The sequence below is a fragment of the Triticum urartu genome, chromosome 3A (assembly GCF_056163025.1).
Source record: "Triticum urartu cultivar PI428250 chromosome 3A, HENAU_Tu73, whole genome shotgun sequence".
Lineage (NCBI taxonomy): Eukaryota > Viridiplantae > Streptophyta > Magnoliopsida > Poales > Poaceae > Triticum > Triticum urartu.
This window is the reverse complement of record NC_141875.1, coordinates 245,906,688-245,922,507: the sequence shown is the minus strand read 5'-3', so window position 1 is coordinate 245,922,507 and position 15,820 is coordinate 245,906,688. Positions and strand designations below refer to the sequence as shown.

Genomic DNA, 15,820 nt, shown 5'->3' with positions numbered 1-15,820 from the left:
GAAAAAAATAAAGAGGAAACTATGAGGTAGCCGCTGTTCAAATTTGACCCGCTCTCAACTAAGTCGGCGAAAAATTGTCTTTTTCAAGAGAGGTGGATCGAAACTTTCAACACCCAATCATTTGGTCAATTGTACATTAAATATGACCTAATATTTCATAAAATTGATTTGGTCTAATTTTGCAAAAAATGCATGATAGGTCCTTCACAAAAAAAAGTCATTTTTGGCACTCAAAAATGGAAAATGAATTTTTCATCCAAAAAAATGAAAACTTTGTTAGGCAACATTGTTTTTATTACAAGATGCAAACTTGTGCAAAATATAACCTCATTTGACCAAACTATTTCAAGATGCAAACTTATGCAAATATATTCTTTTTGAAAAACATCTCAGGTCACAAAATAGCTGACATGATTTTAACACGTTATTTTGAGTCATCTACGACCAATTTAGATGGTCATGACATCATACTGCATTGTGATTGGTCCATAGACATGTCACGCGGATCGTGCATCAAACACCGTTGGATGCTCGCTGATCGGCAGTCCTCGATCCTTCCACACCCACCCACACCCCCCCCCCCCCCCCCCCGCGCCTCCTTTCTTTCCCATCAAACTGCTCGAACCCTAGCTCCTTCCCCCATCGTCTGCCTGCTTTGCCACCGCCCCCACCTTCTCCCCCAGATGCAACATCTTTCCCACCGACGCAGCACATCTGAAACGAATGAGCGCAGCACCTCCTCTCCCGGATTCCGTCGCATCCCGTGGTCGCCGCCCTCGTCTCCCTCGGCGCCGCGCTTCCCCACCGACGACCTCGATGCCGATCTCCCCCACCGGCGCCGCCCCCACCAACGTTCTCTCTCTCTCTCTCTTCCCTTGGCCGGTGCAAGCTTGTGGAGGTAGATCCGCGACGCGCCACCTCCGCCCCGTCGGCGGCGGCGGCTGCTCGTCAACGGCCGTGGTCCAGAAGCACGGCTTCGCCTGGCCGCGACGGATCTGCGCAAGGGCCGCGCTGGGCGAGGAGCCCCCATGCTCGGCCGCCACTTGGTTTGCTCCTCTTCATTCGGCCGCTGGGAGAGGACCTCGTGACAGCGATGCTACCGGATCCGCGACGAAGGTGCTCGAGGTCGCGCGCAGTGACAGGAGGCCAAAATGTTTTGGTGAGTTTCCTTTGTTGTCTCCATTGCCTAATTACAGGTCTTGCACACCGAATTCTTGTTTCGTGCTGACAAATGATCCTGGCCGCGAATGATCCTTTTGCTATGGCATTCTTGTGCATCATCTTCTGGCAGATTGTATTGCCAAGGATTCAGGATGTTGTGGAGTACTAGTTTATAGTACTAGCATAGAAGTGATCGAGTTTCGGAGTTTCAGAGCAAGGAACAGCCGACAGGGTCGGTACTGGTGTAGAGTGTCGTACTCTGTAGTTTTACCTGAACAGAGTTGTAGACTATACTCTCTAGTTTTTGCTGAACAGAGTTAAAAGACTGTACTCTGTGGTTTGTGCTGAACAGAGTTCTATACTGCATTCTATAGCTTGTGATGAACAGAGTGTTTCTAGAAGCAAAAGATTCGTTCGGTTGGTAGCTTCATGTGCTAATGTGCCTCGGTAACCATCTTCTTCATTCTTTTGCAGTTGTGGAGACCACGGATGGGACTATCGTAGTTGCTTCCGCGTTTCGCGAGCATCAGGAAGGTACTAATTACCATTTCCTCTCTCTAGTTCTTACTCACCACAATACAAGGCAAGGCATATCTGACCATCGCAGGGCCCTTTGCTACATTTGTTGTTCTATGTAATTGGAGAGCTGCTCCAAAGGCTTTCTTCTATATGCTTATGTTTTGCTTTATTTAACAGCGGTACATTACAGGGATCACAAGTTCTTGTTGAAAGCGGTAGAAGAGGGAGTTGACTATGTCCATGGAGGCCTGTTTGGCTCCGACGCCATGGATGCCGCTGCGCTCTCTCATCGTCCTCCTCCCTGACCCTTGGCACATCGGGCCGCTGTGCTTCTTCTAGTTTCACATGTGGAATTTTCAAAGGATTTTGGATGCTGATAATATCAACTTAGTACCTTGAATGTGATATACAGATTCTTCCCTTGTTTTAACTGATTGCCAGAAACTGTACATCCCTGGTTGACAGTCATGAACTTTTATTGTTGGTAATCTAAAATATTCTGCATATTTAGTGTCCAAATACAGTCCAAAGATAAATGTTAGCTGTAAATATTCTGCATATATAGTGTTCAATTTGATCTATAAGATCTGAGTTTATTGTACTATTAATGGTGATAAGATTGCTGCTAGTATATTATGTACATTTCTTGTTTGGGTCTGGGCTAGAAAATAATGTCAGTTCTGCTCCAGCAAAACTTACCAGTTTCTGCCTTTCCCTACTTTAAACCATCTGAAAAGGCTACCATGATTATTGAAGCCCGTGACCTTTTGCCCATCCATCCTCAAGATTTTATTTCTGGGTTTTACTTGATCAGAACTTTGTGATGAATTATCAGCAATGTCCCTTTACCGAAGCCCTGTCATTGTAGTAGGGTTGCCTGCGGGGCAGTCGGCACATGCATGATGCTGCATTGCTGCCAATCATGTTTGCTTAGATGTTTGGCTTCCTACTTTTGTATTGTTTTGGAATGTATTATTTTGTATTGTCTGCATCCGAGTCTCGGTCATCCTGCACCGCAAGGAGCTAGACCAAGGGAGCAAGCAGTGCTGCTGGTTCCTTGAGACATGTGCAACACATTTAACTTGTAGTACTCCAGTAATCCAGTAATTTTGCTTAGAGTATTTAACAAGGATGAACTGTACATGTGTGAAGTAATTTTTCTTGGTGTATTTAACAAGATTCAACAAGATTTCACTTACTTTTCCAGTTAATTAAATGTACGTCTTGGATTAGTTAGAAAATCATGAATTATTCGCAGAAATCCATAGAAGTATTGTACTCTAGTGTGCATTACTTACACAAACTTGCTTGCAAGCTTATTTTCTGACTTGTATATTCTGAAACTGAAAAAGCTTAGTTAACTTCTGTTAAGTTTCAGTAATATGCAGTGGAGTATTTACTATAAATTTTGCACATCACAGTAATTTCACTTGCCATTAACTGCTGTAGCATTAGGGGTAGTTTTACTACAGTACTGCTTGATCAGGGTGAATGGAGGGTGAGGAAGTTTTACTGCAGAGTAGGATTGCATAGGGAGTAGTTAGGAGTAGTAGATGTTGATGATCATAGTCAGGAGTAGTTTTGCCTTTGGTGATCATCCAAAAATGTGATGTACTATTGTACTTTGAGTGAAAATGGAATGGTGCGATCCTGCACAACATACTTTGAGTGAATGTTGAGTACTGTATGAACTTGTGTAGTAGATGTTGAGTACTGTATGCACTTGTGTAGTAGATATTTTATTGACTAGATATACACGTGTTGACTGTTCGCCTGTTCCTCTAGTTTTCTGATGTGCATGTTTATTTGGATCCACTGAACCTTTGCACGGCTAATCTCTCAAGTTTGTATATACATAGACAGGTTTTCTGAAAGTGTGACTCCATAGTATTGAGAAGTAATTAAGTTGCCTTCAGTTTTCTGATGTGAAAGTTTCTTGAAAGTAGAGCTTTTCTTAACTAATCAAGAACTCGACTATTTTCCCCCAAGATCGTCGTCGCCTTCTTCCGCACCACCATCGGCCACATCCTCTGCTACACCCTAGAGACGGGCTGCATCGACCTCAACAGTTTTCGACCGAATCGAAGCCAAGGCTTTCTCGTCCACCTCAAGGTATGCGAATTTCAGACCCCGCTCCTGCCTTTTGCTTTTGATGATCTGTTCTAGACAATGTTGTACCATAGTCAGTTATCACGAAATCCCTCTCGATTAAGCCTGGATTATCGAGTAGTTCTGCCGAGTCGAGATGCGATTGATCTTGATTCTGTTAGTCTAGTCTAACTAGGTGCGTAGTTGATTCTGCTCTGAGAGTCAATTTGTTGCTTGCAATAGTACAGTCGATTTAACTAGATTTTGTTAGCTTGTAGTCAAACTTGATCATGAGTCTGTTAGCATGTAGTCAAACTTGAATATGAATCTGTATAGCTCTTTATTGTTCTCAACAAAAATTCTAGACTGTATAGCTCTATATTGTTTTCTTCACTTATTTGTACAGCCAAGGATGCTCACTTAACTGTATAGCTCTTTATTGTTCTTTTCTAGGTATTCTATTTGTGCTCCATCCCGAAATCTATTGTGCAGTGCCAAGTCCATGAGGTGAAGCGCTCACTGCTCGACCATTTCTTTACTAAACTGGGAGCAAGAGAGGCAAGATATTTGAAACAAGCTGAAGTCCTTTTGATTCTTGATTTGTGTTGTTGGTGGTCATCTAGCTACTGATTTGTTGCTGCAAGTTAGAATGCTTATTGTTCTGTGCTATAGAAGACTACTAAATTATCTAGTTTGCATCCCTTTAATGTCATGTATGCTACTGATTTGTTGTAGGTAATTAGAATGTTGTAGGTTCAGTACTAACATGGCATAATCCATTGGAATAAATTAGATGGGAATATATGGTAGGTTTAGTACAAACATGGCTTAATCCATTGGAATTTTTGTTTCCAATGGGACAATCAGAATGTTGTAGGTTTAGTACATGACGCCATGGAAGGTTGTTCTTGTTCTGTCCTTCCTCTTCTGATATGCCGGATACTAGAGTTCATGTCTGTACATAGCTCACTGCTCACTCTGGCACTGAAGCACAAATAGTCAATTACATGATGCACATAATCCTGCATGCCAGGTTGCTAGTATATAGCTCACTTGCTAGTACACGCCAGTAGTCAATTACACAGGTTCTCCTCGGCTAGAACAAGCACAGAAGCACACGATGCATCACTGAACAAAGTTCAGTTTATACTGATAAATTATCACAATAGTACTACACTCAGTACAGTCTGCATTTTACCTGTACTATTAAATTTTGTTTATAGATTCACTTTATAGTGATACGCTTGTGCAGTACAGTCTTTGCCTTTTGTTTATATAGTTAAATGTTGTTTATATATCTAGCTTGTACTGATAAACTTACACGGTCTCTAGCTATTTATACTGTTAAATTTTGTTCTATAACTTAAGCTTTTACTGATAAAATTGCACAGAGCACAGTACAGTCTCTGCCTTCTTTTATACTAATAATTGTTGTTTAGTTCTAATTCCTTTTCCACTATACAATTGTATAGATGCAGTCCCACTCACAAGGGAGGCACACATGCAGCATGGCCTCTGCCACGGTGGCTAGATGTTGTACAGTAGTATAGGTGCATGTCCCGATTTACATGCTCACCGTTGTACATGTTGCTTTCTGTTTGGAGTCTATGATATAAGTGATACTGAGATGCTCATGGGGGAGGTTGTTGTTTATGTGCCGTTGGTCCTGGGAATTGCATGCATTGTCTATTTTTAGAGTTGTTGTGTATGTGAAAGATTCCATGTTCACTACATGCTAAATCTTTAACTCATGGATATTCCATGTTCACCGAATGTTTACTTCGTCATGTGCCAACTTAAATGCGCAACTAGGGCTAATAGTGATTAGTGGATGCTCTGTTGATCTTGTTGTAGTAGTAGTTGTTGATCTGATTTGATTTGGTGTAGTAGTTGTTGATCTGATATGATGTAGTTGTTGTTGATTTGGAGTAGGTTAATGTTGTTGATACTATATGTCGTACTGTTGCTGATCGGATCTGCTGTTGCTATTGCAGGAATGCTGGATCTGTTGTTGTTGCTTGCTGCAGGATCTGGTTATCAACCTGAGATGTTGCTGCTCAAGTCATGGTGACGACCGGGGATGCTCTGCTGAGCTGATCCAACCTGGGATGATGCTGATGATCTGCTGCTCAACAAGGTCATGCTGCTTCGTTCAGCCTCTACGAACATTTACAAAAGCTCTAGCCTGGAAGTGAAGAAGTCAGAAGTATATTTGTAGTATGATAGTATCTTGGTGAAATGAATGATGTAAAGATTGTGCTATTACAAGAGCTCTAACCTAGGACAACTTGAGAAGTATATTTGTAGTATTTTGGCTAATTGGCATGTATTTTCATAATTTTCATTTGTTTACTGTTCTCATTGAAATAATTGTTTCAAATTGTGGAAGTTGAAACCTGGGCCGTTGTGAATTAGAACATGAGAAGTGGGACCTGGTAGTATTTGGCATCCAAAAGGCCATTTACCAAATAATATTCACATGGAAGGTTGAAAATTAAGGAAATTGATTGAAAAAAGGCCAGAGGCCGAAAAGAAAAGTAGATGAGACCCAAAAGAGAAATGGATCGTAGAAAGGCTGAGGCCCCAAAACACTGAACGAAGCTTAGGGAACAAAAAGGTTGAATTATTGGGCTCGGCCCATGTAAAATATCGAATCGGACCGGGCTGAATCTTGTCAACGATCTTTTCAATTGGTCACAATTTTGCCACGTCGGATCCGATGTGGCCTGGGCAGAGAGCTAGCGACCAATACAGAAGGTCATAGGATCAGCGACCTTTTATTTTGGTCATGGAATTCCATGACCTTCTCACAGAGAAGGTCGTTAATTTCAGTTTATGACCGCCAGCTTTTGACCTTCTATTTTTGGTCACAAAAAGGTCGCAAATGGAAAACAATGACCTTTCAGCAACCAACAGTGATGGTCACAAGTTGACATATTTCTTGTAGTGCTCGCCCACTTGCTCTCTCTCTCTCTCTGCCTCTCCCTCTCCCCACCAGTGCCCCCGCTCGCTTCCTCTCCCCCGGTTCCCCATCCACGCCCGAGTGCGGTCACCGCCATCCTCCATCGTTGCTGCGGCCACCGGCCACCCCGTGTCTCGCCGGCACGTCCACGAGACGCACAGTCCTCAGCTACACCCGATCCACCAACCGGAGCGAGAAGGGAGCCACCACCGCGAGCCCGATAACCCCTTCTTCCTCCTGCGGCCGTCTTCGTCTCCGGCGCCGATTCGCCGCCGTTGGTCCTCCCCGAGCTCACTGCCATCTCCCTACGGCTCCCGGTGAGCCACTGCGTCTTTCCCTTCTCTTTCCCGAACCTTTCCGCCGCTGTAGCCCCTCCTCCACGTCGAGCCCGAACGCGGCTCCGTGCGAGCTCGTCGCCGGCGTAGCCACGGCGACCATAGGGTCCCGTGCCTGCCACCATCGCGCTCACCGCACTGCGTAGGCCTCGTCTAGCCGCTTGGGTTGCCTGCAAGCGCACCCCAGCCCCGTTCCCGATGACGGCCGAAGTCCGGCGTCCGCCTCGCCTCTCGCCGTCGACGTCCCCGACCTCCACAGCCTCGTCGTCGTCTTCTCGTTCAAACAAGCCCGACCGCGCTAAAAACGGTGTCCCGTAGCGCTGTTTCCATCGAGCTCCCGTACGCGCCGCCGCCTCTGCTCATCGCCGGCGACAATTCCGGCCAAGTCCGGCCGCGCTACCGCCACCACTCGACGCGCGACACTGTCCGCGTTCAAACGCACCTGGCTGGGTGTGAAACGAAGCCCTGTGCTTGTTTTCCGACCGTCTCCAGCGAAGGGCCGCCGTGGGAGAGGCTCGCCGGAGCTCTCTCCGGCGCTGACCCGACATGGCTCAGTGGGCCACGCCCTGGGTCGCTGACTAGTGGGCCCTGATGGCCCAGTTGACTGGGTTAACCCAGTCAACTGCTGACTGGGCCGCCCAAAGGCACTAACATGCGGGCCCCGCCTCGAATTAAACTAATTAAATTGTATTAATAATTAAAACTAAGTAGTTTAGCTAACTAGTCTGTGACAGGTGGGATGCAGTAGCTAATTAACCTAGGTTCGTTAGTTTAATGCACTGTTAGACTAACAGAGGTTGACATGTGGGTCCTACTGGACCCACATGTCAGGTTTGACCTGGTCAGCCGTCTGTTGACCTGCTAATGTCACTGTGACATCATGTTGACGTCATATATCATTTCTGTAAATAAAATAAATCCAGAAAATTAGAAAATCATTAGAAATTCATAGAAATTAAACCGTAGCTCGGATGAAAATGTTTTCTATATGAAAGTTGCTCAGAAAAATCCAACGAATCCAAGTGTGCGGTCCTTTCACCTGTCACATGCCCCTAGCATGCTGAACATGGAACCGTCCCCTCTCTTTCATCTGTCCGAAATCCGCCTAACGCCGGGAATTCATCCTCGGATGTTTATACCCTCCGTCTGCAACGTGTAGTACTACGTTAGGGCAATCCTAGCTCTGCCCGTTGTCATGTTATGCCTTGTGATGCATTGTTTGCTCTATATTTACTGTTTCTTCCCCCTCTTCTCTCTGGTAGACCCCGAGACCGATGATGCCGCTGTGATCGACTACATCACCGACGACCCCTCCTTGTCTGAGCAACCAGGCAAGCAAACCCCCCTTGAGCATTCTGATATCGCCTATTTCTTTCCCTCTCATGCTTGCATTAGAAGTGCTACTGCTTTCTGTATGATCCTACTCTGATGCATAGCCTGTTGTTGTTACCTCCTTTCATACCTTACCTGCTTATCCTAAACTTCTTAGTATAGGTTGGTTAGAGATCCATCAGTGACCCCACCTTGTCCTAGTTGCCTCGCTTTATGTTCGATGACTCGATCAACATGATCGACGTCCAGGCCCCGACACCGCACATCACCCCCCCCTAGTTGTACGACTCTGCAGAGTTACCATCAGGTGCCGAGGGTGGAACCTCTTACATCACTCCTGATGAGATCTCTGTAGTATAGCTATACGGTCGAGGTCATCAAGGGTGATTTCCTCCTTAACCAATTCCGATACGGCTCTGTCGTGCAACCCCTCAAGTGTGAACCTCGAGGGTGGATCCTCTTACGTTCACCTTGATGGTTACATCGAGTGAAATTCACCGGGGGTGATTCCTCTGGTTTTCCCCCTTGGTGTTAGACACACAGTTACTATGGTTACTATGACTTTGCACTGGGCCATGTTGCTAAAGATGGGTCAGCCCTGAGGGGTACTCGCATGAGCTTAATAGCGAGTGATGTGGAGTCGGGTTGACCTGGAAGGTGCCCGCAAGATACTTACGAGGCGTGGTCGGGCATTCTTAGCCCTTGCCGCAAGTACTCGAGACGGGGCGACGGGGTCACATCGATCGTGAGTCTCTGCTTGTAACCGCGTGCTCCTAATCCACTACGGTTTGGATATTTGATCTGAGGGGCCTCTGGCCTGATAGCACTAACCATCACGTGGGCATAGTATGGGCGTTCTGCGTCGTATACATCAGCCGAAGCTTAATAGACGTCAGCGACTGAGCGGCGCGCGCCGGGTTGGACTGGTAAGCACCTGCCTTTTTGAAGGAGGTAGCTAGGTCTGCTCACCGACCGCATACGCAACGTGCAGGAGTTCCCGGGGAGATGGCCCATGACCCCTGGGGCATAGGATTAGTCCGGCGTGCTGACCTCTCTATTAAGCCTAGGTCGGGTTGCGGCGTATTGTTTGGCCGAGGCCGGGCATGACCCAGGAAAGTGTGTCCGGCCGGAGATAATCGAGCGTGGTGGGTAGGTTGGTGCACCCCTACAGGGAAGAAAACATCTATCGATAGCCTATCCTATGGTAACGGACACTTGGAGTTGTATCCCGATCGATACAACTAGAACTGGATACTGGTGATGAGGAATTGTTTGTGATGAGAAATGGATAGTATGGCTCTGGGATTGCTTTCTCGCAGGGAGTCAAGAAAGGATCTCTGGCCGAGGTTGATAACACTACCTACTTTACATTATGTTGATCTGTACTCTTCTATATGCTACAAGATGCTTGAAGATGCTTGAAGATGCTAGTCTTCGATAGGCTAGGCTTTCCCCTTCCCTTCTGGCATTCTGCAGTTTAGTCCACAGATACAGCCCATTCCTTTGATACAGATGCATAATTAGTTTAGATCTGATGTAAGTCTTGCGAGTACTTTGGATGAGTACTCACGGTTGCTTTGCTACTTCTTGTTCCCCATACCCGATTGTTGTGACCAGATGACGGATCCCAGGAGCCATACGACGCCACTGATGACTACTACTACCCGGAGGATGCCTACTACTACGTGAAGACCGCAGACAACTAGGAGTAGTTAGGAGGCTCCCAGGCAGGAGGCCTTGCCTTTTCGATCAATGTTGCTTTTGTGCTAGCCTTCTTAAGGCAAAACTTGTCTAACTTATGTCTGTACTCAGATATTATTGCTTCCGCTGACTCTTGTGTATTCGAGCTTATGTATTCGTGCCCTCGAGACCCCTGGCTTGTAATATAAAGCTTGTATTATTTTAATTTGTGTCTAGAGTTGTGTTGTGATATCTTCCCGTGAGTCCTTGATCTTGATCGTACACATTTGCGTGTATGATTAGTGTATGATTGAATCGAGGGCGTCACAAGCAAGCACTAAGCATATGTGGTGGCTAACATACGCTAATAAGAGCGAGAAGGGAAGCACGCAGCGGTCGTGAACTAGAAGTGATCAAGAAGTGATCCTGAAACTACTTACGTTCAAGCACAACACAAGAACCGTGTTCACTTCCCGGACTGCGCCGGAAAGAGACCATCACGGCTACACACGCGGCTGATGCATTTTAATTAAGTCAAGTGTCAAGTTCTCTACAACCGGACATTAACAAATTCCCATCTTCCACATAACCGCGGGCACGGCTTTCGAAAGTTTATACCCTGTAGGGGTGTCCCAGCTTAGCCCATCACAAGCTCTCACGGTCAACGAAGGATATTCCTTCTCCCGGGAAGACCCGATCCGTCTCGGAATCCCGGTTACAAGACATTTCGACAATTGTAAAACAAGACCAGCAAAGCCGCCCGAATGTGCCGACAAATCCCGATAGGAGCTGCACATATCTCGTTCTCAGGGCACACCGGATGAGCAGTCCGTACAACTAAAACCATCCCTCAAGTTTCCCTGAGGTGGCGCTGCAAGGAGCTCTAGTTCAGACCAACACTTAGAGAAGCACTGGCCCCGGGTGTTAAAATAAAGATGACCCTTAGGTTAATTACTCCCAAGGGTAAGGTATAGGTTGTTAGGCAAATGTAAAACCAAGGTTGGGCCTTGCTGGAGGAGTTTTATTCAAAGCGAACTGTCAAGGGGTTCCCATAACACCCAACAGCGTTAGGAACGCAAAAATCAAGGAACATAACACCGATATGACAGAAACTAGGGCAGCAAGATTGGAACAAAACACCATGAATAAGGCCGAGCCTTCCACCCTTTACCAAGTATATAGATGCATTAATTAAATAAGAGATATTTTGATATCCCAACATAACCATGTTCCAACATGGAACAATCTTCAACTCCACCTGCAACTAGCAACGCTATAAGAGGGGCTGAGCAAAAGCGGTAACTTAGCCAAACAACGGTTTGCTAGGAAGGAGGGTTAGAGGCTTGACATGGCAATATGGTAGGCATGATATAACAGGTGGTAGGAAGCGCGACATAGCGATAGAGCAAACAACTAGCAAGCAAATATAGAAGTGATATCGAGGGTATCGTCATCTTTCCTGAGATCCCGCAAGGAAGAAGAACGAGTGCATGAAGAAGGCAGACGGACGTAGTCGAACGAATCCTCACAACTCCGAAATAGAAATGGAGCTAACGAGAGAAGCCACCCGAAAAGAAGCAAGCAACATAGTAAACAACCATCACATAAACATGGCATGATGCACAACCAAGTATGATGCATGTCCGGTTTAATGAGGCATGGCATGGCATATGCACAAACAATACTACAAATTAAGTGGAGCTCAATATGCAACGAGTTGCATATTGGTGAAACACCACATCAATTATTTATTTCTCTCTCGTTTATGTACCCAAAAATATTAAATGTTATTAAACATGGCAAGAAATGAAACATAATAAAACTATACCATCTAAGCAATTTAAATGAGGTCGGAACAACAAACAACTATTCCATAAAATCCCCACGTGCATATTTTAAGGTTGGTACTGTTCTTCCCTATACACAATTTTAGAGTTATTAAACATGCAAAGTAATGTCACCAAGTTAAACTAGGCATTTTTCTACCCCAATTACATATAAAGTTTGTTAAGTTTTGAGCTACGGTTATTTAGTTATGACTTAAATCATTTTAACATGGCAATATAGGAAAACAAAGCAAACAACAAGTTTAAACATTTTTAACATGCATGAAAGTGGCATATTATTAATCTACACATAATTCTAAGCATTTTTCATGTATAAAACATTTTAAACTGATGCATGGTTTGTGAGTTAGGATATGCATGAAGTGCAAGGGCTGTCCTGTAAAACTGCAATACTCTGAAAAAATAGCTAAATTCGCAGATCTGGGAAAAAAACTAGACAGGCCGAATCTATAACTGGAGCAGGCCCAACAGAAGAAAAAAACAAAGGGGCGCTGGGGGGTTTCTCACCATGGGCCAAGCCCAGTCGGTGGAAAGGAGCCCGGTAGGGGCACGCTGGGCCTCGGACATGGTCAGCCCACGCGCGCGCGAGGAAGACAGTTCAGCAGGGGAACGCTCGTCCTCCTCTACTCGAAGCAGAGGCAGGAGCATGGCACGGGGGCTACCGGTGATGGGGACGGTGGCGCGACGTGTAGGGGACCGGAGGACGACCGGGATGGACGGATCCGAGGTCGGGGGTTCCAGATCCAGTGACGGAGGTGGTCGACGGCGCTCGGGGATGCGGGATCCGGCGAGGTGGAGCTCGTCCATGGCGGTGGGATCCTATGGGGGAGAGAGAGATCGTGAGGGAGAGGGAGTATCACAGGGAAGGATGGAGGAGAGGCAGGGGCGGCATGACCTGGTTGCCGGCGGCGAGGCACCGGCATGTCGAGGCGGAGGCCGGCAAGGCGAGGCGGCGGTTGGCTCTGGATCGGGCGCCTCCCGATCTGGAGCTCACGCGCGGTTGCTCGGGCGCTGGGAGCCAGGCGGCGATGGCTCCGGGCTCCGATGGGCTCGGCGGGCCCTAGATGGGCCTGGTAGGGCCGCGGGAGGTGGGGGAGCTGCGGCGTGACGTGGCGGCGTCCGGTTGGCCGCAGGCATCGTCTATGGCTGGCCGGGCATGGATTCCGAGGAGGGGGGCGGCTGCAGGTAGGAGGTGGCTGGCGGCGCAGAAGTTTAGGAGGGGGTACATAGAAGTAGGTGGAGGGGGTTAGGGTTTCAAAAATGGAAGGGGAAGGTCTATATATAGACACAAGGGCTAGGTTAGGGGGACTTGGGGGCTTCCGGGGCCCTCCGATCGAGATTCGATGGTCCGGAGCGGAGGGGAGTGTAGGCGGGCTGCAGGTAGGTTGATGATGGGTTGTGCAAGTGGAGTAGTGGGCTGAGAAGAGAGGAAGATGGGCAGCCCGACACATGTTTCCGGATACGGGAAACGTCCGACGTATGACCGGCTATAGTACCGCTATATGTTTAACGATTGGGCTATCAAACGAGCTCTGAATGCGACGAAACTTGACAAGCGGTCTCCCTACACTATAATAAGACCGCACGCCAACTTTCATCCCATTCTAAGAATATTTTTCGGCCACTTATAAAATAATATTTCGGACGTGCCTCGGGCACGTGCAAGTGTGTCTGGGCTCAGAACAGACAACGGAAGGAACTAGGGGAACCTGGACGAATGCAAGTTTTGAAAACATGATGATGCAATGCACATGATGACATGACAAGATGAAACACGCAAGAGAATGACAAGGCAACAACGTCGAATAACTGGAAGACACCTGGCGCGTCGGTCTCGTGGCGTTACAACACTCCACCACTACAAGAGGATCTCGTCCCGAGATCTAGGATTGCACCGGAGGGAAACGGAATAGAAAGAGAAGAGGTAAAACTAAGTTGCTTCCTTGACAAAGGAGTGAAACCAAAGAACCTTGAGAGGTTGAACAAATTGAAAGAAAGAAAGCAATGAAGATGAACAAAGTTGAAAACACTCCGTTAGAAAAGAGGAACAAGGAACATTACTAGAACCTTGTAGGTTGAAATACATAAGAAAAGGGGTACAACGGTCAAGTACATGCAAGCACTCCGGTTGAAAATGGAAGGCATAGAATATGAACTTGGCAAAAGAAAGCACTTGGATGAGACTCCGGTTAGGAGAAGAATGATAGACACAACACTCCAGTTAAAACCAGATAGAGAAGGAATAAGAATGATATAATTTGGACAGCACTCCGACTGTAAATGGAAGGAATCGAACATGAATTTGACAAGATGAGAGGATACTTGATGAGATCAACAACACACTGCCTCCGGAACTATTGAAAGAATGGCACAAGGGGTAAGAAAGATTTCAGACGGCACTCTGTTTGAGAAGGGAGGCAAAACTTGATAAGAAGAGAGAACTTGAGAAGAGGGCACGACACTCCGGTTGAATGGATAAGCAAAGGAAAGAACATGATCTTTGCCAAAAAAACGAGATAATGGTTGAAGAGAGCAACATCACAATGACTCCGGAAGAAATAATTGAACATAGATCATCGAAATAAAAGAATGGAGAAGAAAATGCCAACTTCTGCCACAAATGAGCTTGGAGAGCACCCTTCCAAGTAGGTTATAACAGAATTGTTGGAAAACCAACAATGAAACGAATAGGCTTGTAGTGGGCTTATGGAAACATCTCAACATTATGAGGTGACAAACGGCCACTAAAGGAAGCCATTTATTTGAGTGAGAGCACCAAGGCGATGAAAAAACTTCTTTCACCGAGAGGATAGGAGAAAACTTGGATAATTCATAAGCACCATAATAGCAACATTCCTTAGGGAAGGCTTTAGGTGAAACATGACACAACATAACTCCAAGGAAGAGATTGGTGGATTTAAAATATCTCATTCTTAACAACTGTTGAATCATGACATACGAAGGGAAATTGTCAAGAGTGACATAACACCACCTCAAAAGATAAGATAGGAAGAACTACACTTCGGAATGCAAGATGAAGAATGCTTGAACTCCTTAAAACAAGAGATGTGTTGAACAACATGTTTATTTCAGAGTACAGATCGGCGGATCTTAACTTCGAGAGAAACCTTGAGGAAAATTGAAGAATGAAAGGAATCCTTGACGGAAAACCATGAAGAAACTCTCAAAGAACTCCGGATAGATAAAAGAAGGTTGCAAGAAAAAGAAGCTTGAAAAGAATAAGATGAATCCTTGCATTGATTAAATAGAGCTTCGCGATGATATAACCGAGGAAAACTTGAAACTCCAGAAAGAAAAGATGAAGCATCTCGAACCGCAACATGTGACATGATGAACACTCTGGAAATAAGAAACTAGATCACTTGGATGAAACAATAATAAGAATTACGTTATGCGTATCTGTGACGCACCGAGACCGTTGCGCCAGGTGTCTTCTAGTTATTCGCTGTTGTTGCCATGTCATTGGCTTGCGTGTTTCATTTCATCATGTCATCATGTGCATTGCATCATCATGTTTTCAAAACCTGCATCCGTCCGGGTTCACCCAGTTCTGTCTGTTGTCCGTTCTGACCCCAACCACACTTGCATGCGCCCGCGGCATGTCTGAAATAGTATTTTATAAGTGGTTGGAAAATGTTTTCGGATTAGGTTGAAAGTTGGCGTGTGGTCTTATTATAGTGTAGATAGACCGCCTGTCAAGTTTCATCGCATTCGGAGTTCGTTTGATAGCCCAACCGTTAAACTATAGCGGCATTATAGTGGGTCAATCGTCGGACGTTTTCGGTCTCCGGAAACAGCCGTCAGGCCTTTCTCTCTTCTCTTTTCTCAGCCTGAGACCTTCTGCACAGTCCACTACCTACCGCCAGACCCCGAAA

At 46.0% G+C, this 15,820-nt stretch overlaps 1 long non-coding RNA gene across 3 annotated transcripts; it reads left to right on the top strand.

Annotated features, from left to right (window-relative positions):
• The first annotated feature begins 601 nt into the window (after positions 1-601).
• On the top strand, positions 602-6,157 carry LOC147979353 (uncharacterized). 3 transcript variants are annotated; one of them, XR_015618677.1, is made up of 6 exons: positions 602-1,159; positions 1,636-1,695; positions 1,871-3,792; positions 4,222-4,326; positions 5,241-5,318; positions 5,763-6,157. It is a non-coding gene; the product is annotated as an uncharacterized LOC147979353 (long non-coding RNA). The 3 variants fall into 3 exon arrangements; XR_015618676.1 differs by lacking the exon at positions 5,241-5,318 and having other exon boundaries at positions 1,858-3,792; positions 5,763-6,155; XR_015618675.1 differs by lacking the exon at positions 5,241-5,318 and having other exon boundaries at positions 5,763-6,154.
• The last annotated feature ends 9,663 nt before the right edge of the window (positions 6,158-15,820 follow it).